Source organism: Camponotus floridanus, unplaced genomic scaffold, assembly GCF_003227725.1.
Source record: "Camponotus floridanus strain SB8 unplaced genomic scaffold, Cflo_v7.5 scaffold108, whole genome shotgun sequence".
Taxonomy (NCBI): domain Eukaryota; kingdom Metazoa; phylum Arthropoda; class Insecta; order Hymenoptera; family Formicidae; genus Camponotus; species Camponotus floridanus.
Window position 1 is genome coordinate 442,752 of NW_020229224.1, and position 21,233 is coordinate 463,984.

General features: G+C 34.3%; 2 pseudogenes; one reads left to right on the forward strand and one right to left on the reverse strand.

The window, feature by feature from the left end:
* The first annotated feature begins 2,862 nt into the window (after positions 1 to 2,862).
* Positions 2,863 to 3,333, forward strand: LOC112639211 (annotated as a pseudogene).
* A 4,074-nt stretch (positions 3,334 to 7,407) lies between these two features.
* On the reverse strand, positions 7,408 to 9,051 carry LOC112639189 (annotated as a pseudogene).
* Positions 9,052 to 21,233: the final 12,182 nt, after the last annotated feature.

Genomic DNA, 21,233 nt, shown 5'->3' on the forward strand with positions numbered 1-21,233 from the left:
AGCCGAAAGACTCTTGGATACTGTATACAACCGTGTAAATATCGCGGGTTCGGCGAAATTCAAAGTAGGTGACTCGGTATACGTTAGCAAGTACAAGACAGTTTTCGAGAAGGGTTACACGCCAAATTGGACAACCGAGGTGTTTAAAATTGTAAAAGTGCAGCATACTAATCCCGTGAGTTATTTACTCGAGGATTATCGCAAAAAACCTATCGCTGGAGCGTTCTACGAGCACGAGTTGCATCGCGCGAATTATCCCGACGTGTATCTCGTGGAAAAAGTACTGCGCAGGAGAGGTGACGAGGTTTACGTGAAATGGCTGGGATTTGACAATTCGCACAACTCTTGGATACATAAGGACAATATGATTTAATTTATATACAGTGTTTATTAATATTTCTTTCAATAATACTATATATATTCTTAATATAAGTATGTAAGATATGCGCTACATAAAATATATGAAATATAAATGTGCAAGATGTGTATTATATAAAACTATATGAAGTACAAAATATATACAGTAATAAATAAAATATATACATGTATTACAAAGGTATCCTATAATGTCCCCATGGTAACGTGTCAGTCGAATCAGGTACGATATATCGCTTGTCATCGTACGGACTCAGAGCAATTTTCGTCTCGCGGACGGTATACACTTGGTGCAGTTTAGATCTTATATACGATTGCTGTCGCGTCATTTCGATCTCTTCGTTTAAACACCGCGTGTAATCTTCGAAGGTTATCGTTCTCGCGACAACGTTGCTCTTGACGCCTTTAACTTTCTTCGTGTCTTTCTTTCCGTCCGCTCGTAACGCGTACATCTTTGCTTTGAGCCCGACGAATTCGGTTATTATGGCACCGTTGTTTTCGTCCTTCATCAGACCCGGTATCTTTTTATTTATAAGCGGTATATCGTACACATTGTCCACCGCATAATCGCTCGTGTCGAATCTAACAATGTCGCGCTTCATGTTGTCGTACACATCCGCGCACTCGATGTGATATATGAGACTATCCGTATCGGTGTACATTACCCGGCATTTGTCGCGATACAGAGGATATATGTACTCGTGATGAAATTCGTACAGACACGTCTTGGATATGTCGAGTATGCACATACCCACGTAAATCGGTTTGTAAAATTTCACCTCGAGTTTACGCAATTCTACCGCAATCAGATTTTCCGAAAAGACGCTTCTGCTATGGAAATTCGGTTTCGCGATCATCGCTTCCGCGCCGAACCGACCGTCCCATTTTGTTAATAATTTTACATCGACCCGATTACGCACATTTTCCATCGTTTTGCCAAATACCGCGTTGTTCATTAATTTATATAAATTTTTCTCGAAATCGTTTTTCGCGAGTGTTCTGAAACGTGTATTTAATTCTATGTAATTTCGAAGCCATGGAGATTGAGAAAACTGTAAAATTCTATGTATTTTTGTTATACGAAGGCCGTGACGCGTACACTGTTGTAGGTTACGGTAGTGTATCACGTAACGCTTCTTATCGTATAACGTTACGAGGAGCTTGTCTTGCCGCTTGCCGGGCGGCTTGTCGCGTGTCGGACAAAACGGTAGGTCGGTGTGCGTATCGTGAAGATGTTGCGGGTACTCGAGATCGACTTCGAGGATATACCTCGTGGGCGTATCTAACGCTATAGATGATACGTCAAAATTCGACGCGTCGTTGACCCATCGAAAATCGGCGTAAGGCAACGGTTGACACATTGCCCATCCGTATAAATTATTAACGTCAAAATACATCAAGTAAGACGATGGTTTCGATGGATCGTACGATTGTCGCATATACTTGTTATTAGCGCGCGCGTATCTGTTGGAACATTGGCTCAGACCACCGCGTATACCGCGTTCTATAAACATGACCATGTCGATATCTGTAAGCAACTCGAACGTGATCTTTGTATGCTTTAACATGGCGTCCCACGTATATCCGGGCAGAGTATAATAATACGCGGGGTCGAGTCCGTAACTTTTTATGCAGCTATCGCGAAAATTTTCGAAAATATCGGCTAATAACAAGACATCGATTTTGAGATACATGTCGCTGTATTCGCCCAGCGTTCGAATGGAGAATCGCGTCCAGATGTTCTCGGCGTGCGCGTAATCGCTCTTGGATATAGTTTCACCGGTCAAGGAACTATAAAACGATTCGCGCGGTGGTAAACGCGTATCTCGCAACCTATCTACCGAGTCGATGTATTCGTACGGAAAGACGCCTTTTCGCGTTAATAAACTGAAATTTTCCGCGGATAAATTTTGAAATTCCGATTTTAACATTTTGAGTTTGTTTTTGTCTAGATAAGATGCCAATTTGTCGAGACTCAATGTAAGAAATTTGTACGAATCGATGAAGCGTAATTTTACATTATTTTTCCAATCGCCTTCCTTAAGGTCGACATTTTTCGTAAACGAAATATATTTCTCTTTCGTTATCGGAAGTAACTCGACGCTCCCTTCGAACTAGGGATGTGCTGGATATCCGGTAACTATCCGGTATCCGATCTATCCGGCCTGGCCGGATATCGTAACAAAATTTTATATTTAAAATTGGCACCATTACCGATAATTTAGAGACGCAGAGTCCTCTATGAACAAAGCTAATCATTTGCTATCAAGTTATCCCTCTGCAGATTAGTGAAGGGCATTAGTGTTTTTCTATTGTTTCTAATCTAATCTAACCTACGAAAAGAAGAAGAAAATTTAATTTAATTATAAACAAAAAATGGCACAAAAATCCTTAGTATGGAAATTTTTTAAAATATATAAAGATGATGAAAAAAAGGCGGAATGTTTACTTTGTGAATCATCGCAACAAAAAATTGTGATAGGAAAATCTCCCAAATTATTTTCCACAAAGCCTTTGTGGAATCATTTAAAAAGCAAACATCCATCAACAATTAAAAATATGGATGGAAATGGAAATACAAATGATGTCGAAACTGATGGACCAGCTTTAAACTTGAATTCTCCACCATCGACATCGATCTCACAATCAAAATCTTATCAGCCTACTCTGCAATATTTAATTAAGAAAAAAGAAATGTGGTCTTTGGATGATCCAAAAGCCTTGAACATAACCAAAAAGATCTGTGAGTATTTTTTAATTTTTATATATAAGTAAGTAACATTAACATCAATTAATGCTACATTTTAGGCGAAATGATGGCTCTTGATGCTGAACCATTCGCACTAGTTGAACGAAAAGGATTTCAAAGGTTGATGAATTACTTAGCACCGCAGTATCCATTACCTTGTAGAACATATTTTTCCGAAAAAATTATGCCATATCTCTATAAAAATTTAAAAGCATATATTAAAGAAAAATTAATTACTGCGAAGAACATATCATTCTCAACCGATATTTGGACTAGTCCAGCAAATAACGAATCATTCATAAGCCTGACAGCTCATTTCATTCGAAGTGACGATATGAATAGAGAAATACTTGTACTCAGCGCGAAACACTTTCCTGGCAGTCATACTGGTTCCAATATCGGCCAGATATTAAATGATGTGATGGAAGAATGGCAAATAAGTTCTAGTCAAATTCATCTCATTTTAAGGGATAATGCTTCTAACATGATTATAGGAACTGGTACGCATTTTTATTTTTAAGCAATTTTAATATACAGGGTCTACCAAAAGTGTGGAAACCCCTAAATATCTCGGAAAATATACGTTTTACAGAAAAGTGTTTCCAACAAAAGTTGTAGGGTTTAGGAAGATCTATATACTGATTCTATCAGTTTGACCTTGGATGGCGTCGTCAAGGTCAGGTCAAGGTCACATTGACTTTTTTAAATGACACCCCCTACATTTGATTGCATATTCTTATAGCTTAATTCAAGAGCTTTCCAAAACACTATAATAATGTTCATTTTTATTAAGTACTTTGCGAGTTATGAGGGTTGAATGATAGAGTAGCGCCGGTATTAACATTATCCAAGGTGTACTACATGGAGGTTACTCGCTCGGATTTGCATCTGTTGTGTGTGTGATCCAGCTAACTAAGGCAAGATCGATTCCTCAACATATCCTCATATTTCGCTGAAGTCAAATTGCCAAAAAATTGCTCCATAAAACGTGTATGAAACGTCTCGTTAGTTCCTTCATTTACCGCTATGTGACGCACTACATGCAGTCTAACTCGCATTTAAAATTCAACTAAGAATGTATAAAGCTATCAAAGAACGAGCACCTTCTAACTTCAGCTTTGAGCAAGCAGAAATTAATTGTTATCGTCCAAATACAACGTACGATTAATTAAAATTAAACGTTTTAAAAATGGCTGGCGACTTGTCGGAACGTGAAAGAATCACTATCCTCATGATGCGTGGATGGGGTGATAACGAAAGATCGTTCTCTGATGTCGTTCGATTATTTAATGACACGTATCCGAACCGTCGAATTAATAAGTCCACTGTGTTAAAAACAATAGAACGTTTTAGACAAACTGGTAGCGTAAGAAATCGCTCTAAGTCAGGAAGACCATTGTCTGCAACCAACGAAGAAAAACAACTTGATGTTCTGCAGACATTTATTGAAGATCCCAATTCTAGTGTTCAGAGAGTCGCTCAAACTCACGATATTGCTCCCATGTCGGTTTGGAGAATTTTAAAGAAGAACAAGTTCCATCCATATAAATTGCAATACGTTCAAGAATTGCAAAACGGAGATGAGGAGCGTCGTATACATTTCTGTGAAAGAATGATGGCACTAATAGATGTCCGGCCCATCTTCCCTTATCAAATTGTTTTCACAGACGAGGCAACTTTTACTTTAACGGGAGAAGTTAATAATCAAAATTTTCGTTTCTGGTCAGATGAGAATCCGAATTGGGTGCGGGAAACTCACACACAACATCCACAAAAAATAAATGTATGGTGCGGAATAATAGATGGCTATTTAATAGGGCCGTTTTTTTTTGAAGAATATTTGAACGCTCAAAGGTATGAGAGATTACTTGTTGATCAAATAATTCCAGCCATACAGAATACTTTTCCAAATAATTTCCAAGAAATATGGTTTCAGCATGATGGAGCTCCTGCTCATTTTGGTGCAGGACCACGTCGTATTTTAAATGAGACTTTTCCGCTACGGTGGATAGGAAGAAGGAACGGAAATGAGGGAGGAGAGGATTGGCCACCTCGGTCACCAGATCTAACTCCTCTTGATTATTATCTATGGGGATATCTGAAGAGTAAGGTTTACAGAACAAAAGCTAAAACCATTCACGAATTGATACAGCGAATAAGGGATGAAATGGCTTTGATACCTTTTGAAACGAATCGTAAAGTCATTTCTACATTCTACCAAAGATTAGCATATTGTCAGGAAGTAAATGGCAGCCACTTTCAGCATTTACTTTAACACATTGAAACACATTTGCAATCGTTTGGTGCAACCTAACCTGATCTCTGTATACACGCACCGCACGCACGCACACGCACACATTTCGAACAATTATTATGATAAATGAGCATCCACAAATTTATTTACTGTTTACTATGTCGATTGCTTTCCAGGTCTTTAAATGCTCGATTGTAATTTGGTTGGGTCTTTGCTTTTGCTGACTGGATCCACGACCGATCTTGCCTTAGTTAGCTGGATCACACACACAACAGATGCAAATCCGAGCGAATAACCTCCATGTAGTACACCTTGGATAATGTTAATACCGGCGCTACTCTATCATTCAACCCTCATAACTCGCAAAGTACTTAATAAAAATGAACATTATTATAGTGTTTTGGAAAGCTCTTGAATTAAGCTATAAGAATATGCAATCAAATGTAGGGGGTGTCATTTAAAAAAGTCAATGTGACCTTGACCTGACCTTGACGACGCCATCCAAGGTCAAACTGATAGAATCAGTATATAGATCTTCTTAAACCCTACAACTTTTGTTGGAAACACTTTTCTGTAAAACGTATATTTTCCGAGATATTTAGGGGTTTCCACACTTTTGGTAGACCCTGTATAGTATTCGTTTCGTAAAAATGGAGCTATGGAATACGGTTGACTAATTGATTTAAAATTATAGATATTGTGTATTTTATTTTACAGATATGTTAGGAGAGAGTGTAGGATGTTTTATTCACACTTTACAACTTGTAATTCACGATTGCATTTTTAAAAATCGAAATTTCGTTGAAATTTTGGGAAAAATGTCGGAAAATTGTTGGACACTTTAGCCATTCTTCACTCGCCTGCTCAAAACTCAAAAACATACAAGAAAGTTTGAAATTGCCAGTTCATAAGTTAATTCAAGATGTTAGCACTCGATGGAACGCTACATTTTATATGTTGTCAAGGCTTCATGAACAACGGCAACTGCATATGCTGCGGAGAAAGACATTCCAAGCCTTTCGGCTATACAATGGAATATGGTAGAAAACGTTATACGTGTTCTCCAATCATTTGAAGAAATGACTAAAATAGCCAGTTCAGATTTTGAGACAATTGGATATGTTATTCCGGCAATTGTTACTCTACACTCGTATCTTTCAAAACGACAAAGAGATACTGGAGTAGTGATGTTGAAAGAAAATCTCAAAAAAGCTATGGAAGAACGATTTCTAAATCCTATAGGTATTCCTATATTACATTTGTAGTGATATGGTTTGCTCGCGTTTTGTTTTCTTGGTAAATCCTAAACATTTCTTTTCAATTGCCTTAAATAGATTAATGCATTTAGATATAACTGAATTACTTTGTGGAACTAAGGCTTAAGTGCATATAAATCCATTGCAGATTAAATTCGAGTAAATCTTTTAATTACCTTAAGTAAATTGATATTGTTAATTGTAACTAGACTTTTTCGTAGAACTAAGGTTTAAATGTATAGTCTTAAGTTAGTTTGTAAAGAGAAATGAATTTTAATAAATCAATCTAGTTTTGTCTTTTGTCGAAAGAAGAAGTCTTTTCCTTTCTATTATAAAAACTTATTACACATTGTTTATTACTTTAATGAATTCCCATTATTTTTTCTTTGAAATAAATAATTGTATTTTCTATTGTTATATGTAGGACTCAATGTCAAGGATCAAAAATGTTTTGTGCTCGCTACCGTATTAGATCCAAGATTCAAAACAAAATTTTGTTCAGACGAAAATAAAGCCAAACAGTGGATTGTTGAAGAATTACTAGAAATGAATAAAGGAGTGACTAATGATACCGAAAATAGTACGCAGAGTCATAACGTCAGCCCTTCTCAAAGACGAGATGTCATAGGTGAAACACACGAAGATATTTGGAAGTGTTTCGACGAAATAGTAAATAATTCAAAATCTGATACTGATAATAGTCTTGATGATTCATTAATCAAAACACCGCTTGTGAGACAACCAAGTGACAGAAGTAAAAAGAAAACAGCTGTCTACAATGCTGAGCTAGCGAAATACCTCATGATACCACTGTCGCCTAGAAATGAGGACCCTTTAATATGGTGGAAAACACATGCTCTGGAATATCCTAATCTAAAAAGTTTGGTTATAAAATACCTAAGTGCTCCTTCTTCTTCTATCGATTCAGAAAGACTTTTTAATGCGGGAAAGTTAGTTTATTCTGATAATCGAAACAGATTGTCACCGCAGAATGCTGAAATGTTATTGTTCATCATGAAAAATTTACTAATATTAAATTACAATTTTTGATAATTCTTATGCAAATAAAATATAAAATATCATAATTAAATCGGATACTTTTCTTGGTTTTTTTATTATTACCTTGTATCCGGCAAATATCCGGCAATCCGGCCGGATATTTAGTCTACCGGATATTCGGCGGGGTATCCGGTATCCGGTATTATATTTCCGGATATCCGATATCCGGTATCCGGCAAATTTACTATCCGGTACATCCCTACTTCGAACGCTATGGCTATTTCCTCGATAATAAAGTGTAAATCATAACCGGATAAATTGTGGAAAACTATCGGAATACAAAAAGATTCTTTGTAATTTAAATTGCAATTTGAATGCGCGGGATCTCTGTACCGCCCGGTCAGATGACAATGATCGCGAACACGTGTATCGTCTTGCGCGAACGGCTTTTCGCATATATGGCATTGAGTGACGTTGTGAAATTTTTCACACTCTTCGGACGTTAAATTAACCATGGGGACATTGGTCGTTAAAATATTCTTAACGCGAATCGCTAAATTTTTAAGATCTTCGACGAACCACGCTATACAATCGGCGCTACGACGCGAATGATACGCCGATAAAGATTCGTCGTACGAACAATGCATATAATATGCTATACTAAATACCCGATGATGCTGGTACAATTTTTGTTGTTGTTGTTCTTCCTCCGTTTTGGTCAGAACGCATTCCAGGTCGGCGTACACGACGAATGGAAGTCGCTCTTTCTTGTTGTAATTGTTGAACTCGAGCCACTTATCCTTGTCGCTCGGCAACCGGATAGCGCAATCGTTCATCTCCCCGCAGTCGACCGTATGCGACTGCAACTTGTCATCTGAACTAAAATAATGCATGCATCTGTAAAAGAAAATTTTTTTTTAAATTTTGAACAATTTATTATATAAATTATAATTATTTTATATTAATATATATACATACCGATCGCAGATATATTTGTGATTCTTGTGTTTGCTCAGTTGCGAGCTCACGAGCCGGGATAAATTTTTTATCCACGCGAAATGTCCTACGTTGTTGCCGTCTTCCACGTATAGCAGATTCACATGCTTATCTCGCTTCTACTCTGTCAATCGTAGTGGAACAATGTTCTCGCTTTCGATGCCGTACACGTTAATCGAGATATTGTTCGCGAGTTCAAATTTTTTAATTTGATTTAAAGTTACTGGAAACTCAATGTCCCGGAGATTCAGCACTGTCGCGTAAGGCGGGTACGATGATTCTCGTTCCGCGTTCCTTTCTGGGGGGTATAGAGCAGCGACCACTGCCCACGCGAAACATGCATTGTCTTTAGACTGTACGTTAAGCACCGCTCTTTTCATCATAATCTCTCGCGACAATTTAATGTGGCATCCCGCGCGCATTGGATTATATTTATTTACATTAACAGTCAAATTCTGTATTCGCGACAATGCCCAGCCACTATCGCGTTCCTGAAACTCTTCCAGAGACGCTAAAGTGGGCTCAATAACGCGGCGCTCGAACCATTCGCGTAAATCCGATGTGCGAAAGAGTTCACAGTTTCTCGTATTCACACTTTTATTCGCGCGCTTATCACCCGACACAAATTCACCATTAAACACAGTGTTCACTTTTACACTGTTGTGTCTTTTTAGAACGTCTTGCACTTGCTCGAGCACGATGTCTTCGGCATCCTCGAGAAATTGACGAGGTTCGATATAGTTTGCGTTAATCACGGCACCGGTCAGAATACGGCTGTCGAACGCGGTATCGATCTCTCGCCAAACGAGTCTTTCAGCGTTATTGTCACCGCTGTAATCACCACCACTGGGAATAAACCGTCTCTGCAATTGAGTCTTTGCACCTTCTAATCGCGCGATTTTAGCCACCAGAAATTGTCTATTTCCGATCGAGAGCCGCGGACGCTTGACGACTGCGTTCTTCGACCTCTTGGATCAATTCCTCGCAATGCTGCAGCCACGCGAAATACTCGCCCAAAGTGGCAATTTGGCGAGATCCCTCCATCAGATCGCGTTCGGTCTGCTCGATGTTTTCCATTTTCCTGTGTTTTTTTTCACACTTTTAAAGCACTACGTCACAGTTTTCTACGGATGACTTTTGCACACGATAAACAATACCGTTCTCTATCTTGAACGTGAAATTGCGCAAAAATCTTTCTAACGGAACACCGCTATACTTTTTTACAACCGACGTGTCGATGGGCGTTCAAATCACATACTATGATGATTTGATGCACTTCAATCCTTCTTATATGATTATATATGAAGGAGGAAACAAAGGTGCAAAGCTGCCGAACATCGGCGCTCATATGCGTCGCAATATCGTCTCTTCCGAAAAAAAATTACGGAGGACGATTCTGGGAGGTGCCATTTGTTTATATTGTTTATAAATTCTCATGCTGCGTAATTCAATGAGAGAGAGATAAGAATACGTCGAACAGAAAAAAATCTAGAATTACTTATATCGGGGGTGAGGGATGTACCGCGAAAGCAAGGGTGCAAAACAGCCGAACATCGGCGCTGATATACGAGCGGTGGAAGCAAGGGTGCAAAGCTACCGAACATCGGTGCTGATGTACATTGCATTCCTTCCGAGAAAAAACATGCGAGATGATTCTAAGGTGTTTATATTGTTTATCAACCGGGCACGTAATACAATATCGCTTATACTTTCGATAAACATATGGGACCGCGCATGCTTTTTTTTACGAGGTGTTTACGGCGATATGGCGATAATGTCGCATCTCTATTATACGATCTCGTACCGAGATCTCGCTGCCTTGTCAGAAAGAGTTTGGCAGTGCGCGAGTCGAGAAATCGAAAGTGAAGAAATCGAAAGTGAAGAAATCGAAAGTGAAGAAGTGAATATTTTTTTCATATTACAACAATGGAGCTGCAAACACGTATAGACGAACGGAGGTGCATAATCACCCTTTTCCGAGATGACAACAATAGTGTTATGGAAAAATCGAACACTAAACAGATGTCGATAACACAATATGTGCGCGATCGAGAATTAGGCATACGAGGTATGCGTAAGCAACGTTTCGTCAGACAAGCCGAGGTTAATATGTACGAGAATGGGTATATCGAATGACCCGATCATGTACAACTGAAAATTTTTCGTAAAATTCGGAAGACACTTCTCAATTGATGTATACGATGATGATGATTACTCTTATTTCGGCAGTAAACGTAAAATTATTCGAATCATAGACTCAGAAGATGGGTGGCAATACCAATGTATTAGACGCTATAATTGCGATCAAATATTTAAATATGAGAACCATGTTTATATATATAAAAATGTCAATTACAGTTGGGTAGATAGGTATATCAATGACTGCACATACACGTCGTATATAAATATACGTATCCCAACGGGCATAAACCAAACGTACATAGATTTAATAATCTGGAATGATTTTTATCATAATATTGAATATGATGATTTTAGAAAATGCATTGCTGGTAATCATCATAAATTATTATATATAACGCGGTATTGTACACAATGTCAATCTCGTAAATGCAAATGTCCACCTGAAATTATATACAAAAAGTATGCATATCAAAAGAAAAAGCAACAGGAAGAGAATGTACAGGTAACGGATAATTTTTGCTAATATAATTACGAAATTAATTTAAAATGTTCAAGTAATTATTTTTGGGTGATTTTTTTTGTAGGAGAATGTTTCAGGAGAGATGAAAAATCTGAATGGAGATCAGAATGGAGAACAAAATAATCTGAATGGAGATCTAAGTAGAAATCATAATGACGATTGTTATGTAAATTTTGATGAGCTATGGGCATTGTATAATATAACGGATTAAATTTTATATTTTATATTTTATATTTTACATTTTATTTCAATTTTAATTTTAAATACACATACACACACACACACACAAATATGTATAATATACACACACACACACACACACACATTTTAAAATAAATTTTATATATATTTTACTTTAAAAAAATCTAATTATTTCGCATGCCTCTCCTTGCGTTCCCATCCCTGCGCTAGTTATAAGTATCGTGTTGTTCTCGCACCATCGCTCCCCCCTCTCCCTCGCACGCGTTGCCATTCGAAGAAATGCTGCTGTTTATATTATTTATAAACCGAACATGTTCGTACGCAATATTGTTTATCAATCGGGCATGTAATACAATATTGCGATAAAACATCTAACACGCGCCGCTACCGAAATCCCCTCCGTCCCGCGTGACGTCATTCCCCCGCGCCGCCGTAATCCCCCGCGCGCCTCACCCCCCCTGAGAGGACCTGAGTTAGAACCCGCCCTATATCACTACTCTATTGTACATAGCATATTAATATATTTTATTGTTATTTTTATAGATTGGACGAGCATGTGTGCGCAACTTTCATTATATGTCAAGTATGATGTGGCCAATCCGAGTAAACAAGAACGAAAATTGTTTGCTAAAAAAAAACTGTGTAGTGATGATGACGAAGATGAGCATCACAAAAGCCAGAGGAAAGACACAAAGGTAATTTTCAGTTCATGCAGCGTTAACTATGCTAAATGTCGAATGTTTTGTCGATTATTGTTAATCGACTAAGTCATCTTATCTGTCCATTTTATGAATAAAGGGATATTTATATTGCATTATATTTTGTGCAGCGAATAAAGAAAGAATTATCAAAATTAAAGAGTGATACCAAAACAAAGGTATACAGTGACATTATCTCGAAATTGAGAAACAAAAACGATGAAGCGCAAAAAGTGCGTATATTATTTTTAAGTATCATTATTGATTATTTATTGATCATTACTAATTGATTATCACTTATCATTACTTTATTGATCATTACTAATAAATTTATATTGTATATACATAGATCACGAAAACAGACAACACAGATGACTCCTCCGATGAAGAAATAATGATCACTGACACTGAGGATCACAAATGGAAAAAAAAATGAAAAGGGAAAAGAAGAAAACAGAAGATTAAGAGACATTATTAATGCTCCGGAGTACTCACCGTGAAACTCTGAGTTGACGGTGGCGACGTAGGTTGAGAGTGCGGTAGGAATAAGAACTGTATGCACGACTTACCAGCAGGGATGCCAGTTTTGGCCCGCCGCACGCTACGCACACAAAGAAGAAACTGTGTACGTGTGGCGCTCGGCGCTCGGCAAGCTTCGGGCAGTAGAAGAGTGCAGACATACTCTCTACTGTCTCCTTCCCTCTCGAGCTATAGCTATAGCTATAGATAACGCCTCGAGAATCGTTTGTTAGCGGCATGATAAAAGAATGCGCATACTGTCTATTGTCTCTTTCCCTCTCGAGCTATGCTATAGTTAACGCCTCGAGAATCGTTTAACGGCTCGATCCGTTTATCAGATTTCGCGTCTCGTGTAAGAGCACACAAAATTTACACATAAATAATTTAAATAAATATTTTAATCATATAAAAATAAACTAATTTGAAAAATAAAGGACAAAAAGGGAATATAAATGATAAAAACGAATATTAAAGATGTAAACAAATTTAACAAATAAAGGACAGAAGGAAAGAGAATGTAAACGATGAAAATCCACTTTCGGCCAATATGTACGTTTTTCCTTCAAAAAATCATGCATGGTAATAATATTCTCTAACGAATAATATTCTAATATAGCATATATAATTTATCAATTCGTAAATAAATAAAATACATGTTGTTGCTCAACGGAAACCGCGAGAAGGTGATGGTTTCTTCCGTCAAGAGGAAATGTAAAAAATGTTTTCTTAGAAAATCTAAGAAAAGATTTTTGTACATTTCCAAAGAATACAGAGGATAGTTAAAGAAAAGATAATTATAGGAAAGATAGACATATAAAATAAATATAAAAAGATGTAAAATTAAAAGAATATAAAGAATAGAACATAGAACAAGCACAAAATCGGAAAAAAGCGCACATGTTTCACTTAATATAATATCGAGAAAATAATGTGTGTGTATATGTGTGTGTGTGTATATATATATATACATATATATATATATCGGTCAGCACTCTCATTTTGGAAAAAACATGAAAATTAATGTTTAATTATCATTAGATTTTAATGCATTAAATATAACATAAGAATGTATTAAATCAATTCAACGTATAGAAATTAAATCCAAATATTCATACGTTGATATATACATGTACATATGTGTATATATATATATACATATATACATATATACATGTATATATCAACGTATGAATATTTGGATTTAATTTCTATACGGTTCACTTAAATTGATTTAATACATTCTTGTGTTATATTTAATGCATTAAAATCCAATGATAATTAAATATTAATTTTCATGTTTTTTTCAAAATGAGAGTGCAGACCGATTCTTCTCTTCCAAATATGATTTTTTGAAATACATAAAAGCGCGTACATAGAAAGTACTAATGAGAACTACAGATTTTCCTTTTTTTCTGTTTTATATCTTTTAAATTACTTTTTCAGACAATGCAAATTAGAAAAAAATAAGAGTGGTAGCAAAAATATATAAAATTTTGTAACACTTAAGATTAGTACTTTTCTTGTCAATAAAAATATATTAATAAATATAAAAATATATTTTTCAAAAATTTAACATCATAATGATTACTTTATATACGCATTGTGATATATTGTATACTTTTAAGTACCCTTATTATTCTCGAAATATTTGCCTTATTGTATTATCTGTTGGTACATTACTGAATAGACGTTATGCCTTTGTTTATAAAATAGCAGCTTTCATATTTTTTCTGGCACTATCCGCTTCGCCGCTTTATCGTTTGCACGCGTGTGATCGAGACTTCGAAATCAAAAAGTTTTCTTCTTCTTTTAAAATTGCGGTACTGTGAATTTTCTCATATTTCCAATTTTTATTTATTCTTTTAGTTTTTGATTATACTTTCTTGTTCTTTTTCCTTCTTATCTTTCCAATTTGTCTACGTCTCTCTTTTGTCTTCGTTTTTTGGGATCTTTTTGATATTTTATTTATTTATTTTATTCTTTTTATTTTATTTATTTATTTATTTCATTTCTTTTATTTATTTATTTATTTTATTCTTTTTATTTTATTTATTTCTTTTATTTTATTTATTTGTTTATTTATTTGTTTCTTTTTATTTTATTTATTTATTTATTTGTTTCTTTTTATTTTATTTATTTATTTATTTATCTTATTCTTTTTTAATTATTATTTCTCTGTATTTTTTTAATTAATATGGAAACACCCGATGAATTAAAGAAAATATCAAAACAGAAATTCTCGCTAGCTTGGCTTAACGATGACCGTTATAAATCTTGGATTCGCCAAACATCAGATGAAACGCTTTATTATTATATAATTTGTAACAAATCTTTTTCATGTTCATCGCGTGTTTCCAGGCATGCGGATTCTGCGTGTCATAGAAAAAATAGTGAAGAAGGTCTTCAACATACTGATAGCAATGTACAAGAAAAGAAAACACAGTACAAAAGAAAATTCAGACAGCAATGGCTAGATATACAAGATTTTAAATCATGGTTATGCGAAGGACCCGATAATACTAGCCACTTGCTTAATTTGTGATAAATTTATTGATAGTAGTTTACATCATATATATCGACACGCAGAATCCGACATGCATAAAACAAAATCAGAAAAAAGTAATGCGAACAAATCGAATGAGGATTTAAATACGCAAACTGATGAATCTCTTTTGACATTCGATCAGCGGAAAAAAATAGCTGAAATAAGACATGCGGCATTGATTACGGAGAAAAATATCCCTCATCAAACAGCAAAAGAGATTCTCAGTCTTTTTCAAGACATAGGAAAAGATCCTAATGTCTTGAAAAGCATGAATATGGGTCGAACAAAATGCAAAAATATAATTTCCAACGTTTTATGTTCGGTTGAGACGGAACGTGTTGTTAATAATATCCAAAATACAAGATTTTCCATTTTTATTGATGAAACATCGGATATTACTAATGAAAAATGGATGACGTTTCTTGTTAGATATGTTGATCCTGAAACTTTAGATATTCGAACGCAATTAGTAAAGTTAATTAATATTGATGCTAAAGATTGTAGTGCAGAAAAATTATTTAGAGCTTTTGAATTAGAAATGATTAAACTACAGATTCCATTTCTAAATATTATTGCTCTGTCATGCGACAATGCATCCGTCATGACAGGAAAACATTTATCTTTTAAAAAAAATGTAGAATCCAAATGCAAAAATTTATTAACATTTTCATGTCCTTGTCACTCTGCTGCATTAGCTGCACACGCTGCATGCGCTAAGATGCCTGAATATTGCGAAGAATTTCTGAGAAAAATTGCAAGTTTCATTAACAGTAGTCCAAAACGTTTAGCCATTTTTAATGAATTTTGTGAATGTTTTCAAGATACGAATCGAAAAATTTTAAAGTTATGTGATACTCGATGGCTTTCGCATTATCAATGTATTGAGAGACTTCTTGAGTCATGGGATTCGATAAAATATTTTCTTAATGAAATAGTCGTGAACGAGAAAACAAAATCTGGAGAATATTTATTATCTCTAATGGAAAATATAGATATAAAAGCATATTATTTATTTTTAAAATATGTTTTAAATGTCTTCAATTCATTTAATGCTTTTTTCCAAGCTTATGAAACTAGAATTCATTTATTACAATCGAAATCCGTTAATTTTCTTGTGCAAATTTCCAAACACTTTTTAAAGCCATAATTATTACATTCACTTACAAATATTTCGTTTCATGAAAAAGAAAATCACAAGTCTCTTGATAACGTAACTTTAGGATCAGAATGTGAAGAATATCTTTGTAAATTAGTAAGAAAAGGACACGCAAATGTTACAATTATTCGACAAAACTGTTTGCAATTTTATATTACTGCGGCTGAAGAAATTAGGAAGAGGTTACCTATTAATAATATATTTTTAGATAAATTACAAGTATTTCAATCACATATAGCTTTATTTGATAATAACAGAGAAACATCTTTTAACGATGTTTCTTTTATCGCGGAAACTCTTAATGGCTTCGATCAAGACGGTTTAAAGAAAGAATGGTTTCAATTATATTCTGACTTAACCATGGAAGAGAAACAAAATCTTTCAAAAATTAATTTTGATAACATGTGGAAGGAAATTTTGAAACGTCAATCCATTAGTCATCCTAAATATCCGAATTTAAAATCACTTATAAATGCAGTAAGATCACTGCCAAATTCTAACGCGGATCCTGAAAGAATATTTTCTGTCCTTACCGAATTAAAAACGAAAACAAGAAATAGACTATCATCGACCACTATTAATGCTAGTTGCGTATTTAAATCGGCGTTGAAGACAAGGAGGGAAACTGCTTTAAATATGATAATAGATGAGAAACATCTGCAACGAATGTCTACAGATATCTTATATGAACCACCATTAAAAAAAAAGAAAAGTAGTTTAACATTATATGAGACAGACGTTGCAGATGTTGCAGATATTGCAGGTCCTTCCTCGTCTTATAACACACAACTTTAATGTCTAAAAAATAATATATTATTTTTTAGACATTATTATATATATCATATTGTATGAATAATAATATTTCCTTTCTCTCTCTCTCTCTCTCTCTCTCTCTCTCTCTCTCTCTCTCTCTCTCTCTCTCTCTCTCTCTCTCTCTCTCTCTCTCTTTCTCTCTCTCTCTCTCTCTCTCTCTCTCTCTCTCTCTCTAATATTATTATTTATATAATATAATATATTATTTAGCGTACATAATATATGAGTATTCAAAGTTTTAAGCACTAAAGGCACACACAGACAGAGAGAGTTTAGTGTTATTAAATCTCTTCTGAGGATCCGCGTTAAAATTTGGCAGTGATCTTACAGCATTTATAAGTGATTTTAAATTCGGATATTTAGGATGACTAATGGATTGACGTTTCAAAATTTCCTTCCACATGTTATCAAAATTAATTTTTGAAAGATTTTGTTTCTCTTCCATGGTTAAGTCAGAATATAATTGAAACTATTCTTTCTTTAAACCATCTTGATCGAAGCCATTAAGAGTTCCGCGATAAAAGAAACATCGTTAAAAGATGTTTCTCTGTTATTATCAAATAAAGCTATATGTGATTGAAATACTTGTAATTTATCTAAAAATATATTATTAATAGGTAACCTCTTCCTAATTTCTTCAGCCGCAGTAATATAAAATTGCAAACAGTTTTGTCGAATAATTGTAACATTTGCGTGTCCTTTTTTTACTAATTTACAAAGATATTCTTCACATTCTGATCCTAAAGTTACGTTATCAAGAGACTTGTGATTTTCTTTTTCATGAAACGAAATATTTGTAAGTGAATGTAATAATTCTGGCTTTAAAAAGTGTTTGGAAATTTGCACAAGAAAATTAACGGATTTCGATGGTAATAAATGAATTTGTTCGAAATATTCCTCTACGAGGAATCTGATTGCTTCTCTACGAGAAATACTAGTGCTTTTCTACGAAAAGACTATTTCTACATTTCAAAATCGCGGGATGCCACGCCGCTAGCGCGGGTGGCTCCCCTCCATCATTCACACAAAGGGCCTTAAGACATTGCCGTCCAGACTCGCTGGAAGGCGCCACTACCGTTAGGAGGAGGACCGTGTAATTAGAAAAAAAGATGGCCGCAATACCGTGAGGACAACGACGCAGCAGAAGTATATATCATCACGAATTTCAACAAGGACGAGTTCGAGAGTTGCGTCCAGGGACAGCATCGCTGCAGACTGCATCCTTGATTGCGTCCGACTGTGCTAATCAACCTTTGGATTCCTGATAAAGCGACAATCATCCATCATCAGCGATCAGATTTGACGTCATCGATCCTGCATGGAAAAATCCAAGAACGATAAGTCAATTCTCACGTTTTCGTCAACGGATCAGGGTTCTATTTCGTCCGAGATAGACTTAATCTACGATTAAGCCTACCGGATCGATCCGTTTGACACTCCTGAGTGGTTAATCACATCACACTCGTGATATAAAGAGCATAATTCGTGTTCTACTTTTCATCTCATACGTGAGATACAAAGAGATTATGTATTCTTTGTCTATCGCTTGATATATACCTATATATACATTCATTATCTTCCTTATTTCAATACTCTTATAGTGATATTCGTATGTTGTTGGCTCGATGGGAGGTAATGTTACATGCATTCATACCTATGATTAAATTGTGTTTAAGCTACCAAAGAAATCGGTTATAGATAAACTTATGATCAGAATGATCAGTGTTGAAAACGTAGATTAGTTAAAAATTAAGATTTAACGTATTTTTCACGATTAGCTGTGTTTCCATTTTGTTTCTTTATCTTCTTCTTAATATATAAGTTTACATTAATTAAGAAAAGAAAATTCTATTAAAAATAATTAAATAATTGATTAGACTTAGACCTTGTACTTAAATTACACCTCTCATTCAGTTTCCTCGTCCTGCTGAGTTCAGTGCTGTGATCCTTTGATATTAGTATTTCCTTACGTACAAAACAGAATTCTAGTTTCATAAGCTTGGAAAAAAGCATTAAATGAATTGAAGACATTTAAAACATATTTTAAAAATAAATAATATGCTTTTATATCTATATTTTCCATTAGAGATAATAAATATTCCCCAGATTTTGTTTTCTCGTTCACGACTATTTCATTAAGAAAATATTTTATCGAATCCCATGACTCAAGAAATCTCTCAATACATTGATAATGCGAAAGTCATCGAGTATCACATAATTTTAAAATTTTGCGATTCGTATCTTGAAAACATTCACAAAATTCATTAAAAATGGCTAAACGTTTTGGACTACTGTTAATGAAACTTGCAATTTTTCTCAGAAATTCTTCGCAATATTCAGGCATCTTAGCGCATGCAGCGTGTGCAGCTAATGCAGCAGAGTGACAAGGACATGAAAATGTTAATAAATTTTTGCATTTGGATTCTACATTTTTTTTAAAAGATAAATGTTTTCCTATCATGACGGATGCATTGTCGCATGACAGAGCAATAATATTTAGAAATGGCATCTGTAGTTTAATCATTTCTAATTCAAAAGCTCTAAATAATTTTTCTGCGCTACAATCTTTAGCATCGATATCAGTAACTTTAAACTAACTTAACTTTTAACTACTAATTGCGTTCGAATATCTAAAGTTTCAGGATCAACATATCTAACAAGAAACGTCATTTCATAAATGTTATTAACTACATATACAAATTAAGTCTTAGCTGGACATGAAACTCTTTCTAATCTTTGATACATTCATGTACTCACATTATACACATGCACACATATATACACATACGCATACAAGTAAAGAGGGTTTGGAATTATTAAATACTGTGGAAATGATGAATCACGGGTCCTGATCTTTACCTGTGACACCTTTTGAACTTTGTATACTCATATTATTAAACGCTAAAATATAAAACGTTCTATTTGTTCGTTATCGTTTTCTCTAAATTTCTTGGATTAAAATTTCATCTGAAAAATAAAATAATATGTGTTACTCAAACCAGAGAGACTTTTTACTTCTACGGTGAAATTTTTCAATTATGAAAATTCTACTCACTGTGTGAAAAAAAAAGTTTTTCACATTAGATGATGCGATACAGAATTTTCTCGAAAAAGTATGAAAAATTCAATAATGGAATAGTTTGAAACATTAGTTCATATAAATTGGAAATTTCCTCTATAGATGTAGTTAAATATTTGTTTTAAAAAAAAATGAAAGGTCAGTTCTTCAGAATAGTAATATTATCACTATTGCATCAAGTAAAGTCTCATTAATTTCAAATGAAATTTCACTTCAAAAAATTTAGAGAATTTATGTTTCACTTAATATAATGTAAATTTCTTTTAAATTTTTATTTAAAAAAAATCACATATAACTCTCAAACAATATAGGGAATACTCTCTCTTTTCTTTTAACAAAGATACGTTTTATTCAAAATTATAATTTTATACACTACATAATATTTAATAAATTTAAAAATTTGTTTAATATAAAAAGAATAGTTTCAATATTATTTCTTACATCTTTATAAAAATTATGTAATCTACAATTTTAAAGTTAACTATATTTTATATTTAATTATTATATAAATTATATTTTATATTTAACTTATATATATATATATATATATATATATATATACATACATATTTGCATACATATTTTGAATTATATTAGCCTGCATTTTTGTAAAAGTGTTTCTCCGATTTGCTAGTCTTTTCATCAAATAAAAAAAAGAAAGAAATAGTCACCGAAATAATAATATATGAAGATAGAAGAGTTTATAGACGGATTCGCGAGAATTGTATAAACTCTTTTGCATTCTTCTGGTTCTGGATTTATACACAGTCTGTAACTTTCCCTAATTGACGGAAGCTGCATTTATTTTCTGTATCCATTTTACCACGCCTATGACGTGAGATTGCACTACTAGCAATTTGTCTTTTAAAAAAAATATTCATCTAAGATTTGGAAAATGATGAAAAAAATAAAAAAGTAGTCTTCGAAATAA